At 40.9% G+C, this 19,242-nt stretch overlaps 1 protein-coding gene across 1 annotated transcript in view; it reads right to left on the minus strand.

Annotated features, from left to right (window-relative positions):
* Window positions 1-19,242, minus strand: part of LOC142055675 (ALK tyrosine kinase receptor-like) — a 64,189-nt gene that overhangs the window by 3,089 nt on the left and 41,858 nt on the right. The window lies entirely within an intron of this gene.

Consider the following 19,242-nt stretch of genomic DNA (forward strand, 5'->3'; position numbering starts at 1 on the left):
TTACCAATTTGCCCACAGAGCAAGCACATCAGGGTGTGTAGTTGGTAAATGAAAGGTGCAGTTAGGTAAATGAAAGGGACCAATCCCTGAAGCAAGAAAAACTATGATATTCCAGAGATTCTAGCAAGACTGGTCAGATAATCAAGACAATGAGACTTCATTTCATGGAGAGTCCATTAATAAAGCCTGTCCATTAATACTTAAAACATGCAGATCTGATGAACAGTTTAATTTCACAGAGAGAAACTAAGGTTCAGCAGGGCTGTAATTTAAACCTCTTTTTAAGAGTACATGATTTTAGCAGGAGCATCAGCTTGGTTTTGAAAGTACCAAGGCTGAATCTTCGGAGGAATGATTTTCCACATTGAGTGTGGCTTAGCTGAGATCCAGGGTGTCTAAGAAATCCTGTGGAGGGGCCACGAATGGATCCTGCTCATCTTCACCTTGGTGTCTAAGCTGTGGACCACAAGGCGCAAATCAGCTGCTCTGAGCTCCTGTGTTAGTTCACCTCATCCTAAAATGGATCTGGTGAATTGTCCTTTGGTGGTCACATTTCTCTCCACAGAACTGAGGATCAAGAGCTCTGATTTTAACATCTCATTGTCAGATGCTGCTTTAGAACAGGGGAATTGCACTCATGCTCACAGATGTCCCCTTTGAAAAAGTCTGATTTGGCAATTCATGTTAGGTCACACACCGGGTAATAATGGAGGGGCTAAAAATGAAACCTGGACTCCTGTCAACCACCATGTTTCCCTCCCATACACACATTTATCTTAAGCAGTATTTTTGACTGACTTGTCAAAAACAGAGTACTTGACATTGGCATCATGTTAATGACATATCTAAAACTAGAAAACATTTGTACTGAAAGAAACACACAGAAATACATAACGTACAGCCTGCTCAGATGTCAAGGTTTGTAAACAGACGGGAGCGAAATGTAGTTGCAGCATTTTTTTTAAAATAACAAGATTCCTTTACATGAAATAATAGCCTTTAATCCAGTTACTAACAGAACAGTTTGATGAGTTTAAACAAACTGTTATTGTTACAATTATATATACACAGTATTTTTGCAGGTCAGTAAAATCAAAACAAAAACCCACCCACATGTATCATCCTTCCCTGTCTCTCCCTTTTATCGCAAACAAAAGGGAATTAGAGCACTAAATCTTGTGGCTTTAATTGTACCATCCCCATAAGAACACTGAATACTGTGACATGAAAGGGAGCAAAGAGACTTCTGCTGGTGGCAGAAAGACGCTAAGCGTTGCAGTAATTGCTGATGGTAACTTGCCAGGTGCAAGAGCCATTTGCTCATCTTACTGCCTTGCAACAGGGAGTCAGATTTTAAAAATAACAAACACAGACAGGCAGCTCTCACTCCTTCTTTTCTTGTAGTGGTCCTAAACAAAGAGAGTTTCCAAGGACAGCCCCTCTTATAACCTGTTTTGGGGCCAGGTTTGAAACATCAGTGAAGTCTAGTAGTAGACAAGGCTAGCTGCTACAGCAAATTTGTCAGATAGTCACTAGCCTCCTTTGTTTTGGCTTTTATGTTTCTACTCTTTACTTACAGGGCTTACACTTTGCAGTCATGGCTTATTACCCATCACATGTCCAGTTCCACCCGCTAGATTATATTGTTAAAAGGAATATGATTTTGCCATGGTGGGGTCTACCCCAGCACACTCTCCCAGGATGCTAGGAAGAACAACCACACACTATGCTGCTATGAAGCGATGCCTAGAAAATCACTCCAAAGGGCATGGCCATTAGACTGTGTTGGCCTTACCACTGGTACACACTGGTCTTGTCAGAAACGTCCTCCTAGTGAGTACTGTTGGGGAGATCACCTACCTGGGCAAATAATAGAACTAGAACAGATTACCTTTTTTAAATGTAAATTTTAAAAAATATTTTTTAAATGAGAGAATAAACATAACTTTCTCCTTGCTTTTGAAAGTCCAACCATCTCATGGGTGACTTCCCTGTCTACTGCAGTGCTCTCTTTTTTTCTCTTACTGTTCATCTAGTCCGTAAGTGCTAAGGAAAGAACTATCAGAACTGCATTTGGATCTGGTGTTATTGGAACCATTTCCATAGTTGAAATGAGGGGTACTTGCTACAAAACCACACAGAAAGTACAGAGGCTTTGTTACACAGAATTTGAAGATTCCTGTTCACTCACTGTGAGTTAGACCTGCTTATTACAGAGCAGACAGGTGAGTTCCTATAGTAACTGGGCCTGACACCTACAGTGTACATTAACATCGCACATACTCTTTTCCATGTAAGCAATAGGCTCGAAACACTAATTCAGACAAACCCAATTTTGTGAGTTTGCTGCCTTTGAAGCATACATGACATACCTGCCAGTCAACTGCATATATACGCACACATACACAAAGACAACAGCCCACTGACAGAGGCCCAGATCCTCTCATTAAAGTTGACAGGTCTTATGCTACTGAAATCAGGGGCGTCAAACCCCACAAAGGAATAACTAATGTGTCTGAAGTGAGAAATGATACATTTTGAACACAAATCCTCATACTCCTCCCTTCCCTCAAACACACAATCTCTCAGTCACTGCTTGCCACCGTTTCATGTGACAGCCTCCACAGGATCAATATGAGCATCATTTCCAGGATCAGACTAGAGACTGCTACTTAGAAAGAGTTAAAAGATCATAGAATCATAGAGTGTCCTGAGTTGGAAGGGAGCCACAAGGATCATCAAGCCCAACTCCTGTCCCTGCACAGGACAACCCCAAATTCACACCACGTGTCTGAGGGTGTTGTCGAAGTACTTCCTAAATAGCGTCAGGCTTGGCGCCGTGACTGCCTCCTTGGGGAGCCTGTTCCAGTGCTCCACCACCCTCCGGGTAAAGAACCTTTTCCTAATATCCAACCTAAACCTCCCCTGGCACTTCCTCGTGCCATTCCCTCAGGTCCTGTCATTGGTCACCAGAGAGAAGATATCACACAGAGATCGATTACCCATCCACGCCAAGGGAGAGAAGAATATTCTGTTTCACACCAATGGACTTTCTGGGCAAAATAAGAAGCTATGAGTTCACTTGTATTTCCCTCTGGTGGGAGGGAATCCACGTGGCACACACTGTCTGAGATCACTGTGTAGACCTGTAGGACTCTAAGGTTCCAGCTATAATTTCCTTGCACTTCTTTTCTCCTGTTAGCTTGCAGCTTTAATAAGGCTCTTGGGACCTTCCCGGGTGAATAGCTAGAAAAAGCACTGTAGCTTCAAACAGACTTCTGCTGCTATTTAGGTACCAAGGGATATAAGCTGAGATGAAAGGCCCCTTCACGGTACGTGTTGCCAGTTTCGTGTTCTACTGCTCAGGGCTCTGAAGGGTCTATTCGCTTTTCAGAAAGATGTTCACCAATGAGTCATTTCAGGAGTCTTCCACTACAGGTTTTAAATTGGACTCTGGCGGCACAGTGCAATGCTGATATTAAAGAGAAGCAGTTAAAATAATCACATTGTAACTAGATATACAGCCACAGACCCAGGCACTTAGCACTTCCTGGGTCCTGAGCTCATTCATCATCATCATGCAGAACCATGTGGTTGCAGTGGGAACAGCATTCAGCCTTTTACACCAAATACATCTGTGTTTGTATTTTGTGACTGAAACCCTGGGATCTGATATTGCTCTATGGTGTTCCAGAAACTGATAGTCTAAATTGCAAATACTTTATTTTCCACATTCCCCCTAAACACTCACAAACTCTGGGAGAAACATACCAATAGCATTCAGCTTCTAATCATATTTTCCCCTATATTTCTAATACCTGCAGTCACAATGCAGTAGTATTCGTGATCCTCATGTGTTGTGTCTGAAAACATCTCTTGCAACTTGTTGTCACTTCAGACAAACATGCATGACAAGATATTTATGCTTAAGCACAGGGAATTACTGCAGTTGACATAAAAGGAATATTACAGGACAAATTAATACATCCTGCATGAAAAAATTGCTGTTAATCCTTTGGGAGCTTGTTTACAACATTTTAACATTCATGTCACAAAAGGAAAAGGATGGCTTATCAGGTTAGTAGCAAGATGTTTTTGATATGACGAGGACAGCTTCAAGTTGCACTGTTTGGAACTAATAAGGTAACAGAGATATTTGTAAAGAGGAAAACTGACGCTAATGTACTAAACATGTACAGATACACCATGAATAAAGCACCTGTCCAAAGAAACTTTCAAATGAAGGAGTACAGACTGGTAAGACTCAAAACCACACCAACAATGAAGGCCATTCCTGCAGTCTTTGGCCTAACATCCTTGTCTGATACAGATGCATAAAACGTCTGAAACTCATGCCAGTAAGAATGCTGAGGCAACCCTGAGATGTTCAAAAGACAGAGCCATCGCTTGCCCCTAGGAACTGGGCAAACTTAGCATCCTATTGCTAGCCCCTTTAAAAACTGGTTATCTGATAACTACCCAATAACTTTGAACGTGCCCTGCTAACTGCTCATACCCTAAATCCTTCCTAGGCAGTCTCAGGGTAAATGCAGTAAAAGGCCAGGTCAGGTCCTTCTGCTAAACAACCTCATAATGCTCAGCGAGGTCAGTGCACCCTTCTGCATCCTTTGACCTTTCCGAGGCAGCAGTCTAGGAAAGATGCTGCAGCCCAAAAAGACAGCAGCCTGAGAAGTTACAGTGGAAAATAAGGTTCTCCAGGAAAGTGTTCACTGCAAAAAATGGCAACCAGCTATTCTGGGACAAACACATGGATGTAACTCCTCAACTTGCAGCTGAGGTCTAGGATTTCTAGCAGGAAATATTCTTGTATACCTGATATCACACAATCAAATAAGATCTTAAAGACATGACATCTAACAGGGCAATGGGGCATAAAGATCAGTTACAAAAGTAGCATACATTAGAATTAATGAAGAGGGAAGTTCACATTATTTGAAAATATTATTTAGCAACACATCCAATCCAATAATACACACAGAGCAGACATCCAGATTCCTGATACAAATTAAAGTGTCCCCATGCCAATTCAAGCAGATCTTTTCCCTAATAACCAAAGACCATAGTTCTGTTATTTCAACTTACCTTCTTGAAAAGCAAGGCTCAAAACACAGCAAGACTTGCTTAATCTGATCACAGATATAAAGCAGCAATTTAACAATCCTTTGCAAAACTGATAGATTGTTATTCTGAACATAAACTCCATCTTCCTACTAAAAGGATTTTATTACCTTTCACGTACAAGTTCAATACTCTACCAGATTAAATTAGAGCTGTAAAAACTATTAACAGGCAATGTCTGTTGGGGACTGTACAGTAGAAAAAAAAGTTAAATCAAGTTTTATGGTCTTTGGAGATGCTGACTGGAGAGCACGTTTCCACTAGCATCACAAAACAATCCCAAAGAACTGGTCTTTGGATTCTTCATTTTACACTCAACTTCCAAATTAACTCTTCAAGCAAAACTCTCATAGCAGGAGCTCTGTAGCTGGTAAAAGCCATGGAAGAACTGGGCACTGCCTGAGTGGCAACGTTAAGAAAAGATACTGTTATACTTTTTCTAGGTTTATTTATACGGATCTTCTAATTGCCTCATCAAGGCTCCGAAATGTGCTGAACACTAAGAATGTGAATAGTCTCCTGTGCTCAGTGCAATGTGACTGCATAAGCACCAGAAGATTTGCAACATGCTGTACTTGCATCTGACTTAAAATTCATGAAGGTAACAGCCTTTGAATTATTACAAAATTCGGAGCTGAACAGTTCTTAACAATCTAATTATGGTAATGGGATGATATCTTACCTCTTTTGAAGTCCATCAGAGTTCTTGCTATTAGCTTAAATAGAACCAGAATTTCACTTCTAATACCTAGCAAGTATGTGAGCACGTTTCTCTAGATGATGCAAGCACAATTCAAAAACACTAATGAATTCATACTAACTCTTGTGGGCATGTAATACATCACACAAATGGACAAGTTAAGGTAGACATTAAACAACTGCAAACAGCATGTGGCCAAGATTGGTATCAGAGCAGAGATCTGCAAGTCAAGGGTCTTTAAAATTACATCCTATTCAAGTATTTTTCATTTCCTAAATATAAAGAGGGAGACCAATAATCCATCAAAGCAAAATAAAGTCAAATCTTGCCCACTTACTAAGGCACGAGGCAAATTTGATTTACCCGATATGATTTCCCTTAAATTCAAAGACTTCACTCATATAAAACCTTCTCCCTCAAACACCCAGTATTCACTGTGATCCTTGGGAACTGCAGCAGTGCTACAGAAACATAACTTGAAGTTAGGAAAGACAGGAGTCCTCCCTTTTCTCACACTCCAGTCCCAGAAGTTTTCCTTATTAATTTACATATTCTCTTAGGGACAACTCTGAAGCCTCACACGCAGAGGGAGCAGTCTCCAAGCAGTGACCTTCACACAGCTCTTTTACAGGTTTCCCCTGTTGCTTCCCTAAACTCAGGTGTAGTGTCCAAAGGAACACTATTATAAAACTTTATTACTATTTATCAGTTTAAATTCCAATAATTCTTAGCATATCCATATGAAAAGCTGAATCCCACCACACTACTTACTTTAGATAGACAACAATAAAAGACGTTTTTCTCACAAAGCATTTTACATCCAGTTTTTCAAAAGGAAAAATTCAGAAAGAAGAAGAAAACAATTAAAAGCTCCAGGTATTGCTTCTGTAATGGGAGCTAGAGCCAGATGCTGTTAAAGCCCAATTCCTAAATGACTCAGCAGTGTTTGCTCCCAGCTGAAAAGCACCGAACTTAAAAAAGTAGTTAATTAATTAAAAATTTAAAATTTAATGCCAAAATTAAAATCTTTCTTAGACAATGACAAAGAAGTGTTTAAACAATTCAACCTTGCACAGCTGATTAACCAATATGCATCTTCTCTTTTGCTGCTGACAGAGGCAAATGGCTAGTTACTTTTGAGATCTCGGTACTGAGACTTGAGGATAAGAGAATTTTCTGTCATCATGAGCAAGACAGATAGACAGACCTAAAGGGAAAGCTAAGAGGAAGCTGGTTCTGTCAGTAAAAACAGGGAGGCAGAACACCTGCTCAGTACTTTACAGTGTGTGCAGTAGTTAAGGGAAGGGTGTGAAAGGAAGCCTAATGCTGTGCCTCTAGTTGCTGCTTTGCTCTCGAGTGTGCTTATTCAATTACACTCAGGAGGCTAAAAGCTTAAAAATTAAGAAGTCTGACAACACACTGATGCACAAGTGCCTGAACAGAAATGTGCCTGGAACAGAATAGGTATTGCAACAACTCACAGTTCGGTAACGTCAGAGACCACATTAAACAGGTAGCAATCGCTATGAGTTATTCCCCTGAAGAACTAGAAAAGCCACCAGAGAAGGTGCGTAATTAAATCTATATGGTGTAGTCCTCCTCCTTTTTCATTCTGTGCCAGGTTTCAACTCATCACACAGAGGCTGCCATTATGTCAGCTTTAAGTGCACAAGAGTCATAACTCAGACCATCAGAGAATCATGAAATTGGTCCACAGATAGCATAAGTAAGATAAATCTTGAGGAGATGGTGTATTTTAATGCCTCATACATTTCAGTCTGTCCTTGCCAGCCTCTCCTCTACATACATACGTGTACATCCATGCAACAGTACCAAGAGACAACTAGTTAGCCAACTCTCCCCAAAAGGTGATGATCCTATCCAAAGCTTGTTGAATGTCTAATAGCATAAAGCATCTGTCGCCAAATCCCTGCCAATCCTAGGGCTCAGTCATCCTTCCTTCATTCTCTAGTGTCCATGCCACTTCCATCCAAATCTGCCTTTCAGGAACACAGTTATCAGTTCTGCACACCAGTCTTGTCTGGTAGACCTGCTTTCCACTCATCTTTTAGCTCCAGAACTTCGTCGTATTTTATGTGCTTTCCTAAGTCATTGTTGCAGGCATGAAAAAGAAGAGTGGCTTGGCAGTCCAATTACAGGATGGAAAGAAATGCAGATGGCAGAAACCTTTTGAGGACCACTCTGCTCTCCTGTGAAAACTGGACTGGCTGCTGGTTTTCCTTCAGCTGATGAAAAAAACCCACTTGACATTCATATACAGGAAGAAAGCAAGCTTCACCTACACACCACTTGTCAAGGAGCAGACAAGTGAGGGGACAATGACCCTTTCCTCTAGATCTGACAATGGGTTAGAGCTTCTCTGATTGTTGACAGACATGCTGAAAATGATGTGGTGATTAATGGAAGTCCAGAAGCTTATACATTATGACTTTTCCCTTGGCCTTCAAATCACTTATAAAAAATGTTCTCCGACAACTCAGCTAAACTTCACAATTGGATAGCATTTTATAAATTCAAAACATTGCACAAGCATTAACTGATTAAACCTTAGGACTCTAAAAATCCATTTTTCAAATTGGAAAAAGTAGCACAAAAGTAAGGGGCTCACCTCTTTAATGCAGTAGAATCAGGCATCACATAGAATTAATAGTTTGAACTGCTCAAGTGCCAGTGATAGTATTTATGATGGCAACATTCATTTGAAAGAGCTGGTTTCATCTGTTTCTTGCAGTTAGCTTTTTAATTAATATTCTACCTAATCTGCCTTGTTTGTGAAATAAAACAGATTCTTCTTTCTATTCTAAAGACAGTGGCACAGGTGAAGGAAGGATGGTTCAGATGAAGGCTACATGTCCTGGTGAGATCAGATCTTAATAGACTGGACTCCAGCTATCTGGTCTTGGTACTGGCCTCTGGAGAGCCTTCCAGCACAAGGAGGGAAATTATCTGTCCACTGCTGTCACAGATTTACAAGAAGATCACTGAACCACATGAACTGGAAGGCCCCTCTTCAGGTCTCCCCCAGTGTGCTGCCCTAGCAGGACTGTCATCAACATTAGATGAGGGCAGCTGTGGCTTTGTTCAGCCAAGTCTTGAAATGCTCAGGGCATGGAGATTCAACAGCCTCTCTGGATAACCTGTTCAGCACTGCACCCCGCCTCCTGATGAAAGCGTCTTCCCTAAAGTGCAACCTGGGCCTCACAAACAGCAAACTGTCACCACCACCTCTTGTATCATCTGCTGCTACTGAGAAGAATTTGGCTCTGCTGTCTTTCTATCTCTCCATTGGATGGCTGTAGGCCAGCACTAGCTCACCTCTCAGAAACCTCTTTCCAGCCTCAGCAAGCCCATCCACCTCTTTGTGGGGGCACGTGCTGTGGGCCCCTGAACACACAGGTAGCCCCCACTAGGCCCTTCCAGTTACTCCATATCCTCCTTGACCTGGGAAGGGGAGCTGAGGGCGGACACAGCAACCCAATGTGGCCTTGCCACACCAAGCAGGCTGGGGTAATAGCTCCCCTCATTTCTGGCTGCCTTCCTCTACCTTATTTTGGGTTGAACAGCTGTCTACCATATTTGCGATGGGTTGGGTCCTCTGTAATCCTCAGGTCCTCTTCAGCAGGACTACTCAGGCCACAGCTTCTCATCCTGGGATGCTGCAATGGCAGGACCTGTCCTGGGGCAGAGCATCTCACTTCTGGTGGCTCCACAGGGCTTTTGTTAGCCCAATCCTCAAGTTTACCAAGGTCCCTCTGGAGCAAAGCTCTGCCATTCAGTGCATCAGCCAGGCCCCCTGTCCTCTCGAGTTGATGATCATCTAACAATTTGACCAGCGTCTCATCATGCAGGTCACAGATGAGGATACTGAACACTACTAGCTCCAGTACTGGCTCTGGGGCCAGCTCTGCTCCATGCTGGCTACCACTGGGCATGAAGCCACCAAGTATTATTAGCCTCTAAGCACAACAGCCCAGCCAGTTTTCAGATTGTCCAACAGGCTATTCACCCACCCAGACCTCCTCGGCTCCCACATGAGAGTGCTGAGGATGACGGTGCCTAAAGCTTTACTAAAGTCAAGGTGAAGTACATCCATGGTCCTCTGTTGCTCACACAGCCAGTCATTTGACACACAAGACCATCAGGCTGGTGACCTATGATGTATGCTTGGCATATCCATGCTGACTTTTCCCAACTATTTTCTTGTCTTCTGGGAATGGAGTCAAAGAGAACATGCTCCATGTTCTTTCTAAGGATTGATATGAGGCAGATGAGTGTGGGGTTCTCCAAGTCCTCCATCTTGCCCTTCATAGAAATTAACATACTGACTAAGGGTTGTCAAGGACCCCCTTCAAGTGAAATTGTTTCTCATAGATTTTAGATGCTCACCTCAGCTTACTTTTACAGCACCTTTGGGTGTACCCAGTCCCAGGGATGTGAATGCATCCAGCTCATCTGAGTAGTCCCTAACTTGGTGCTCTCCCAGTGCTGGCTGCCCCATTCCTGAAACCATACTATTATATGCCAAGGCTCAGGAGCAGTCTTGGTCTGAAAAGGCAGAAAAAAATAGGCACTGAGTACTTCCACCTTCCTGGTATCATCTGTCACTAGGTTGTGTTGTCATCTCCTTCTAAAAATGCTTTAGTGTGTACCATGGAAGACCAATGGATCATTTTAAATAGGTTCTTTTTTTTTTTGAACCGGGCCAGAAGTCTCACTGAAGGCCAGACCTCTTTACAGATAATACCTCAGAAAGTCACTGCACCAAACAGTCCAAGAGAATGAGGGAAAAGACAGCTGGCAGCTATGAATGGACAGACAGTGACAACAGTGGAAAAAAAGAGGAGCTTCAGTCATGTCAACAATGACCACTAAAGTACATGTATCTCAAAATATTTTTGCTACAATGGCAAACCAAAATTCCTGTGCGTCATCTCTTCAGTTTGCTATTATTTACTGTGAGTACACCATGATTCACTTAGAAATCCCATTTCTGCTGAGGAAGAGTAATTTCTTCTTTACTTATTCTGCAAACTGCCTATCACATTTTTGGACTCAGAATACAATGAACTGACTGTAGTAATAAGGACACTGCTTTTTCCAGCACAGACAACCAAGCCCTCCATTCTTCTTGTAGGCAAATACCCATGGGGCTTCAACGTGGGTTTCACATGAGTACAAACTGTAGAAGTTCAAGCTCTCAATAAACATTATGGATGAAAGACTGTACAGGTCTTTTGCTCTAAAAACAAAAAACACAGCCACAGGGGATCTTCCCACTGAACAGGACATGCCAATCATCTCAACATGTTGTAATCCTACCTTCAGTATGCCTTTTAAATCAATGCTACTTCTCAAGAGATAAATGCTTATCTTAAAAAATAACAAATTTGGATAGCACAAAGCCTTGCTATAATGGACACATTTTACATGAAATTCAATTAAATGGCACTAACCATTATACACCACAGAAGTTTTCTTCTTCATGGAACAATCAGAAAAGAATACTTAAACGTCTCTGAAATGCCATCACAGCCCTACCAAGCATTTCTGCCTCAAAATCAAACTGAGGAAGTGACACACATTATCATTGGGGAAGAGGTGGATGGAGGTATATCTGCAAAGTGGTACAAGGCTCTTTTGACCAACTACATTCACTTTTCAGTGTCACTGAAACTACATGAGGAGAGAAAAAAATAAAATAGCCAGACATAATTCTGTTGGCATGCTGAACAAATTATCTTTAGCTCATTGACGTTCTAATTTTCTAGAAATAGGCATAGTTATGCTAAGAAGGTTATGACTTGTGTATTTATCTTGGTTACAATTACTCTATCCTCTTTTCAATTCCCTAAGATAGAGCATAAAGGAGAAATGCCATTCTATTTGTTTTCTGTTGGCTGTAGACTGAGAGAACTACTGTCTTATTAAAAGACTCTCCTTACTCTAGTTTTATCCTGGAGATAACAGAACAAGGACTGGATGGCAAGGTGAACTGGAAATGGATTTTGGCTCATAATATGGATTTTACACAGCCCAGGACAGCACTCGAGTCAGAAGCTGGCTCTGCCTGACAGTGATTCCAGCTGACGTTTTCAGTGAGTCCTCATCAGAAAGACATTACCATTATCAGTACCAAAGTGAGACATTTTGGTAAGGTGGTGTAACTGAAAGTTGTGTGGTTCCTGTACTGCAGATACACAGTGGATTTTGACCTCAGTACTGTCAGATTCTATCTGCTCTAAGCCCTAAATGCCTCCTAGTGCTTATCCCTATGGAGCAAAAACCCAGTGAATGTTACTTTTGAAATGAACAGGTACATCAGATAGCATGTGCAAGAGGTACAGAAGTGATTTAGAAGCCCAAGGAGATCTGGCCCATGAGTGGGGACAGCTTACCTTAACACAACTATCCTTGCCCTCAACTTTTCACTCTGACAATAGATGGCCTACCTGCTAGTAAAGCACTAGTAGAAACACCTCATTTCGCAAACTGATGTATTATGGTGAACTGGTGCAGTGTTTTATGCAGCATGCTATAGATGAAAGTCAAAAGTAAGCAGAGTGAATTTAAGGTACTCCTGGGAAACCACCCATGTTTTCTTTAAATTTACAAAGGTCACTGGTGTTCTACACAGCGACAAGGAAGGATGCTTAGGACTTAGTTTTGATACGGCTGCTTCTAAAAGCCTGTACTGTAAATCACCATATTATTACAGGAGGAACGATCTTACCTGTTAATTCACTTTTACACTATTCACATAATTTGCCTACATTTTGCATTTCACCTGCGGGTCAGTTTTATTTGCGTGACTATGCTGCCTTCCTTTCTTAATTGGAGGCATTAGCACAAGGCTGCCAAAACCTGTGGCAAGGGATAAGTTATTTAAACCCAGACAAGATTCTTCTTTCTTTGACTTCAAAGAAAACCTTATGACCACCTGTCAAATGATCCAAGGTTCAGTAAACCCATGGTTTTTTTGAAAGCATTACTTCTGGCCTTAAATAAGTCTGACATCCCTCTTTTAAGGATGGAAAATAAACTCCCCTAGGAATAAGCTAGTGGAGGCAGCAGACATGTAAGCTGTAATACAACAATGAAGAGCAAACAGAGAGTTCTCCTATTTCTTGTGACTTCCAGCCACATAGGATTTACCGCTATTGCTTTTCAATAACCTGAGTCCTACACAGGGTTAATGTGCTATGGGCTGTTATGAAGTGGCTGGCAGAGATTCCATAAAGGTTACAGGAGATACCCCAGCTTCACCAAATACCTCTCCCTCCCTCTTTTGCTTTTAGATAAAGGTAAATATTGCAAGGTCATATGCCGTAGAAATACAGTGCTGACAGCACATCACTTTGGAGGCACTAACAAGCCCATAGGTATTTGTGCATATATGTCATATTCGACAGCATGCACTTTTGCAGTTCCTGCAGGCAGTATTTTTCACCCTAACTGGCAAGGTTTTAATGGCTTTTTTATTAAACTGTTTTTAAAAAACAAGGAATAACATGGGTTTTCTGTTCATTACAAATGCAGAACTGATCCTGAAGGGAACACTGCAGAGACTTTCAGACTGAGGAGGCTTCCAAACCATTTCCATCTTTGAAGATGAGCTATCAAGGTACTTAATTTAGTTAACTCTCAGTATGGCTCTTGTTCTACATACAGTTGATAGTTTGGGTTTTTTTTCCTTTAGAACAAACATGTAAAAGAAAACAAACAGAACTGCTGAAACAGAAAAAAGCTGACTTCTTTTGGCACCCTTCAACACTGAGCAACTATCCCACCTGACTCTTGCAGCAAGAGAAAAGGTGGAGTAGTCACTTTCAGCTCTTGGCATTCTTGTAGGAAAATCAACTGAGCAGGAACTCTGAACACAGGCAGATGGAGACAAGAAGAATGTTGGTGAGATGCATGACACCAGCATCCTCTCTTCAGGGCTATAATTCAGCGTTCAAGCATGGTCAGATGAGATAAGGAATCTTAGGACCTTTGTGGTTTGATATACCTGATATTCAAAGCCTCTGCCAGAAGACACTGGCACCTTCCAGCCCACAACCAAATTAAACACTAATAAATGTGTCAGTGAGACTTCATTCATTTTTCAAATTTGCATAGAAAATAGTATTAAGGCCTGTAGGAGCACTATGTCTTCCTTTATTTGGGAACAGCAGACAACTAGAACATGGTAGTTGTTTTACACCACCACACAGCCCACAAAGCCAAGAAAATGCTCTCCTGAAAATGCTAACCTGGTACAGCTAGATGGAAATCAGATGACACCTTGTATTACAGTAAAAGCATCAACTTTGTAGTAAGCAAAGCATACAAGACCCAAACCACACCTAATAGGGTGGTGAGGAATGATATATAAAACCATAAAAGACAACCTATGTGGTCCTATACAATTCAGCCTGCAGCCCTCAAATTAAGAGGGCAATATACAGCAAACTCATTTTGATGCTATCGCTGGAAATACTAAAGGGTGCTCGAGGGTTTGACATCAGCCTGCTATTTTCAGGTTTTAACACCTTGTGTGGGGGAGATGAAGGCTGATCAAGGATCATGGTATATTTATGAATACTTGGAACATAAACCATCCTGAAATATAACAGCACTCAAAAAAATCAAAATATTTCATATTTTCTAGGGAGCTTAACTACTGGGTAAAGCTAGCACCACCTACATTACAGGTTACAGAATAATATTGGCTTTATACAAATAACAGTCGCAATTTCTTCTTTGGCCTCTAGATTTCCAGCAGAGCTATCAATTTATGACAGAGGGTTTCCATCATGTGGATACTTACGCAGTCAAAAACAGAGTTGCAGCTGCTATTTATTTCATGTAGATCATCCTAAAACCTTCACAGCTGGTAAATTTTGGCCTTTATAATTCAGATACTTTTAATGTAGTACCTTTCCTCCCCAGCCAACTGCTTCAAAAAAAATCAAATCATATCTGCCTGTTTTGTCAATGATGCACCCTCTCACAGGTGCTGACACTTTCTTCAACTTTGCAGTTATTTCAGATAGATTAGGAAGATGCCTCCTGCCTTAGCACTCAGCATATCAGGTGAGACTTAGGAGGATCTCAGTTATAAGAAGATTGTCAGTTTTAGGGGAAAAAGCACTGATGTCATATCATAGTTCCTTAGGGTCAGGGTCCACTTGAAACTAAAACCTTTATACAGTGAGAAAATAAAGACACATTCAGCCTAACCTTTATTCTTCTACATTAGCAAATTACCCTATTTCTGTCCTGAATAAAATAAATCTTTATCTTCTATAAGCAAAGGAACTAGTCCACATTTTCCTTGTCCCTCTTTGAGCATGTACTTTCATACACAAACTACCAAGCCTACTAACTACACCACTCCTCACATGCACGTAGCACTTACTGCAAGGAGAGAACATGGAAGAAGATCACTTACAAAGAATGTGTGTGTACTGGCTTTGACTGAGATAGAGTTAAATTTCTTCAAAGTATCTTTGAAGGGGTTATATTTTGGATTTGTGATGAAAACAGTCTCAGTAACACACTGATGTTTTCATTACTGCTGAGCAGTGCTTACACAGAGTCAAGGCCTTTTCTGCTTCTCACACCACCCCATAGTGAGCAGGCTGGGGATGCACAAGAAGTTGGAAGGGGACACAGCCAGGACAGCTGACCCCAACTGACCAAAGGGATATCCCACACCATATGATGCTCAGCATATAAAACTGGGGGAAGAAGGAAAGGGGGATGTTCAGAGTGATGGCGTTTGTCTTCCCAAGTAACCATTATGTGTGATGGAGCCCTGCTTTCCTGGGGATGGCTGAACACCTGCCTGTCCATGGGAAGTAGTGAATGAATTCCTTGTTTTGCTTTGCTTGCATGCAGGGCTTTTCCTTTACCTATTTAACTGTCTATCTCAACCCACAAGTTTTCTCACTTTTGCCCTTCTGATTCTCTCCCCCATCCCACTGCGGTGCAGGGAGAGTGCATGAGTGGCTGCATGGTGCTTAGCTGCCCACTGAGTTTAACTATAACACTACGTAAGTGGACAAAAGGAAGAATTTCCAGCATTAGGTTGCTACTTGTTGATGGGGTAAAAATTCTTAGAAGGCAGAATTCTGAATGTCCCACTATTTGGGGACTTTTTAAAATCTATCTCCTGGATTTGTTTAAAAGGTTGAAATCAACAGATTTGCATACTGTGTCAGCCTATAACTGCTTTTCCTGTTCCATGCAGAGGTAGATTAGATATTCCTAGTACATTGAGAGAATATGTAGTTTAAAAAAGAAATCCTTCTGTGTTTTTTCATTAAAGCAAATAATTCCTTCCAGTCAGCTCTCCTTACCTCACTGTGCCTGGAACGCTCATGTTGACAGGGTATGCGCTACCTCGATAACAAGCCAATTACAAAGTATCTGAAAAAAGTGGCCTCCTATAAAATTACACTGTAGTTAATGAAGCACAGATACTGCCCCTAAAATGGAAAAGAAAAAGAGAAAACAAAACCCAACAATCCAGAAACCTATTAGACGTACTAGTAATCTGGCCATGAAATGATAAAGGTTTGACATCCCATAAATTGCAAGCATCCAGTTTGGCTGTCGGGAAATTGCTTGCATACAAGTCACCTCAAATCCAATAAGCTTTCCTGAAAGTTTGATTATAAGTGAGATTATAACTCTATTATATTAATCACTGCAAAAGAAGCAGACAAAAAACCCATACCAGACAAAACCCTAATTGAGAACAATAAGAAAGATGAATAACATATGGTAGTTTGCATAGGTGCCATGGCTTTGTAATTGCTAAACTCAATTAAACGAAAAAGAAGACGTAGATTCTCCTACTGCTGTGATTTGCATATCACAGTTCAAAAAAGAAAGCCTTTCAAAAACTAGGCTGTACTGAAATCTATCCTACAACACTAACAGCAAAAACGTCTGAAAATTTTTGAATAATAAATGTCAATATGAATTTGTAGCAAATATGCATACATTACATGAGAATCATACATAAAAAACATAATAAATATTTTTCATTTCTCTAGTACTTTTCATCTGAGTCTTAAAATATGATTCATAATATTTTAATTTTCAGAACATTCCCCATGTAAGCAAATGTCATATAGGAATTTGGTTTGCTCACCCGGAAAAGCATCTTGTTTTGAGAAAACACCAGAAAGCCTTTAATGGTGTCAAGTAACACTACAAAATAGGATAAGAAGTGAAGAAGCTCTTATCCAGCCAGGTCAGATCTAGAAAGAGGAACGTACCCGCACACCAAGAGCTCAGCTATTATCCACAACCATCTTTTACCAAAATACAGTTGTCTGCTGCTTAGGCAAAAGAAATAAGATTTTCTCGCAATCTCATAAATGTTGGATTACAAATCCTCAAAAAGAAGGAATACCTTTAGACTTTGCCATTTTGCTTCTAAAGGCAGTCCACCTCCTTGACTCATGTCCTTACTATGGCAAGTGCATAATACACTAGCTTACAAACTGACACATTTTGCCCTGGGGAGAAAGATGGAAACGAAGCAAAATGTTACTGATGTTACTGCGATTGGTCATTCAGCGAGCATTACTTTGACTGCTACCACACCTCACAGAGATGTTCTTCAGAAATGTATCCATGTACAAAATTAATGGAGGGGCTAAACAGACACGCAGCTATCATGGCACACAGACACGAGCACGTAATCTGTCTGAGGACTTTCCACAACAAATTACGAAGATAACAAAGCAATGGCGATAGGATGCAAGGTGAGTACTGGCACAACAAGACAGAACCAAGGTCACAGACACTTAAATTTATTCTAAGCAGAAGTACAAAACACTGGAGGTCTGTCTGTTGGTGGGCTTGTCTCTCAGATTATTATTTTTCGGTGCTTTCTTAAACCTAAATTTTAAAAGCAAACAAAAGAATGACTTGAAATGAATTAGCCTTAAGCATACCAAGATCATTAACAGGCTAAACAGCAACATGCTTCCAGGGCACCATGCTGCCTCCAGCCAAACCTCATTATCCTTCAGAACTCTAGTTAAAGAATAAATGGATTGACCTATTTATTTCATGTCTGAATTTTATTAGAGGATTAACTTATTTATTTAGCATTCAGCAATAGCAGCAGCAAAGGTATTTGTACTCTGTGAAGTGGTAAAGGGGGCAACTGAATACACTTCGTTGATGCAACTGGATTGGTTGCACAGTGCAAGAACTCCTGCAATCAATATCACTTCTTGTATGTATCCCTCTCTCTGCTCTAGCTACTCACACACAGCAGCTTTCTTGCTGGTCTCACATTCCCAGTCTTAAATCACTGATATTTATTTTGCATTTTTCTTATCTTCAGTTTTGGTATTTTTCCATCCTGTGCACACTGGTTTCTTTTTAGCTATTACCTTCTCTGCTGCAAGTAGTCTTACTGATACTTCATCATCTCTACCAGCTTCTAAATCCTGCTTGCCACCATGATCCTCTACTAATTTCCTTCTCTCTCCCTTCTTTGGGATTCAGCCATGAAATCAAAGATGAATCAGATACCAGACACATACATTATCATCAGATTAAATTTATCACAGCTGCATGTTCCATTGCCTGTAATGAGTGAAACTGAAGAAAAAAAAAAAAAAAGAGAGAGAGAAAACATCATGAAACATTTGACAATGACCCAAATTTCTCTGTGTCCAAGCTAAGGGGTAGACAGCCTAATAAATGCATAATAAAGCATGTAGAAGTAAAAGCCATAACTCAAATGTGATCTGGCTTCCAGCACAGCAGACCCAGCAGCAAAGACTGCCTTTGAGGAAGTACAACTATCCCACAGTTCAAGTCTCAGTTCTGAAGCATATTTTGCAGTCTTCGGTGAGGCTTTTTTGTTTCCTTGTTTTTAAGGGGAACTGAGGCAGGAGTCCTAAAGAAGGTGATGAGAAACTTGGCAATAATACAGTGAGCAAGTGGAAGACAGTGCTGGGTCTGTGAGACTGTTCATCAGGCTGCTAACGCCAGCTGATCACTCACATGCCCTTCAGGAGACCAGTTTCTTTTACAAATTTTTCTATACACTTTGGATCCCACAATATTGCCTCCATCTTCCTTCTTCCCCTGGCAGAAAGGAGCACTAATCCCCAGCTACAATTGATCATTGCAACTTGGTGGACAGATAATCATCACGTGCAAATCTACTGGCATGCTGAAACAAGTAGGTCTTTACTACAGAATCTGCTCAGTAAGATGGTGGTAGCACAGCAACAGCTGAAAAAGCATGAGTGTTCAAAAAACATTTTTTCCCCCATACTTAATTTGTAAAAATCAGAACTAGACTTTCTTCTAAGAACTTCATATGACAAAAAAAACACTGAAAGGCAATCCAATATTCCCTA

Source organism: Phalacrocorax aristotelis, chromosome 3 (genome assembly GCF_949628215.1).
Source record: "Phalacrocorax aristotelis chromosome 3, bGulAri2.1, whole genome shotgun sequence".
Lineage (NCBI taxonomy): Eukaryota > Metazoa > Chordata > Aves > Suliformes > Phalacrocoracidae > Phalacrocorax > Phalacrocorax aristotelis.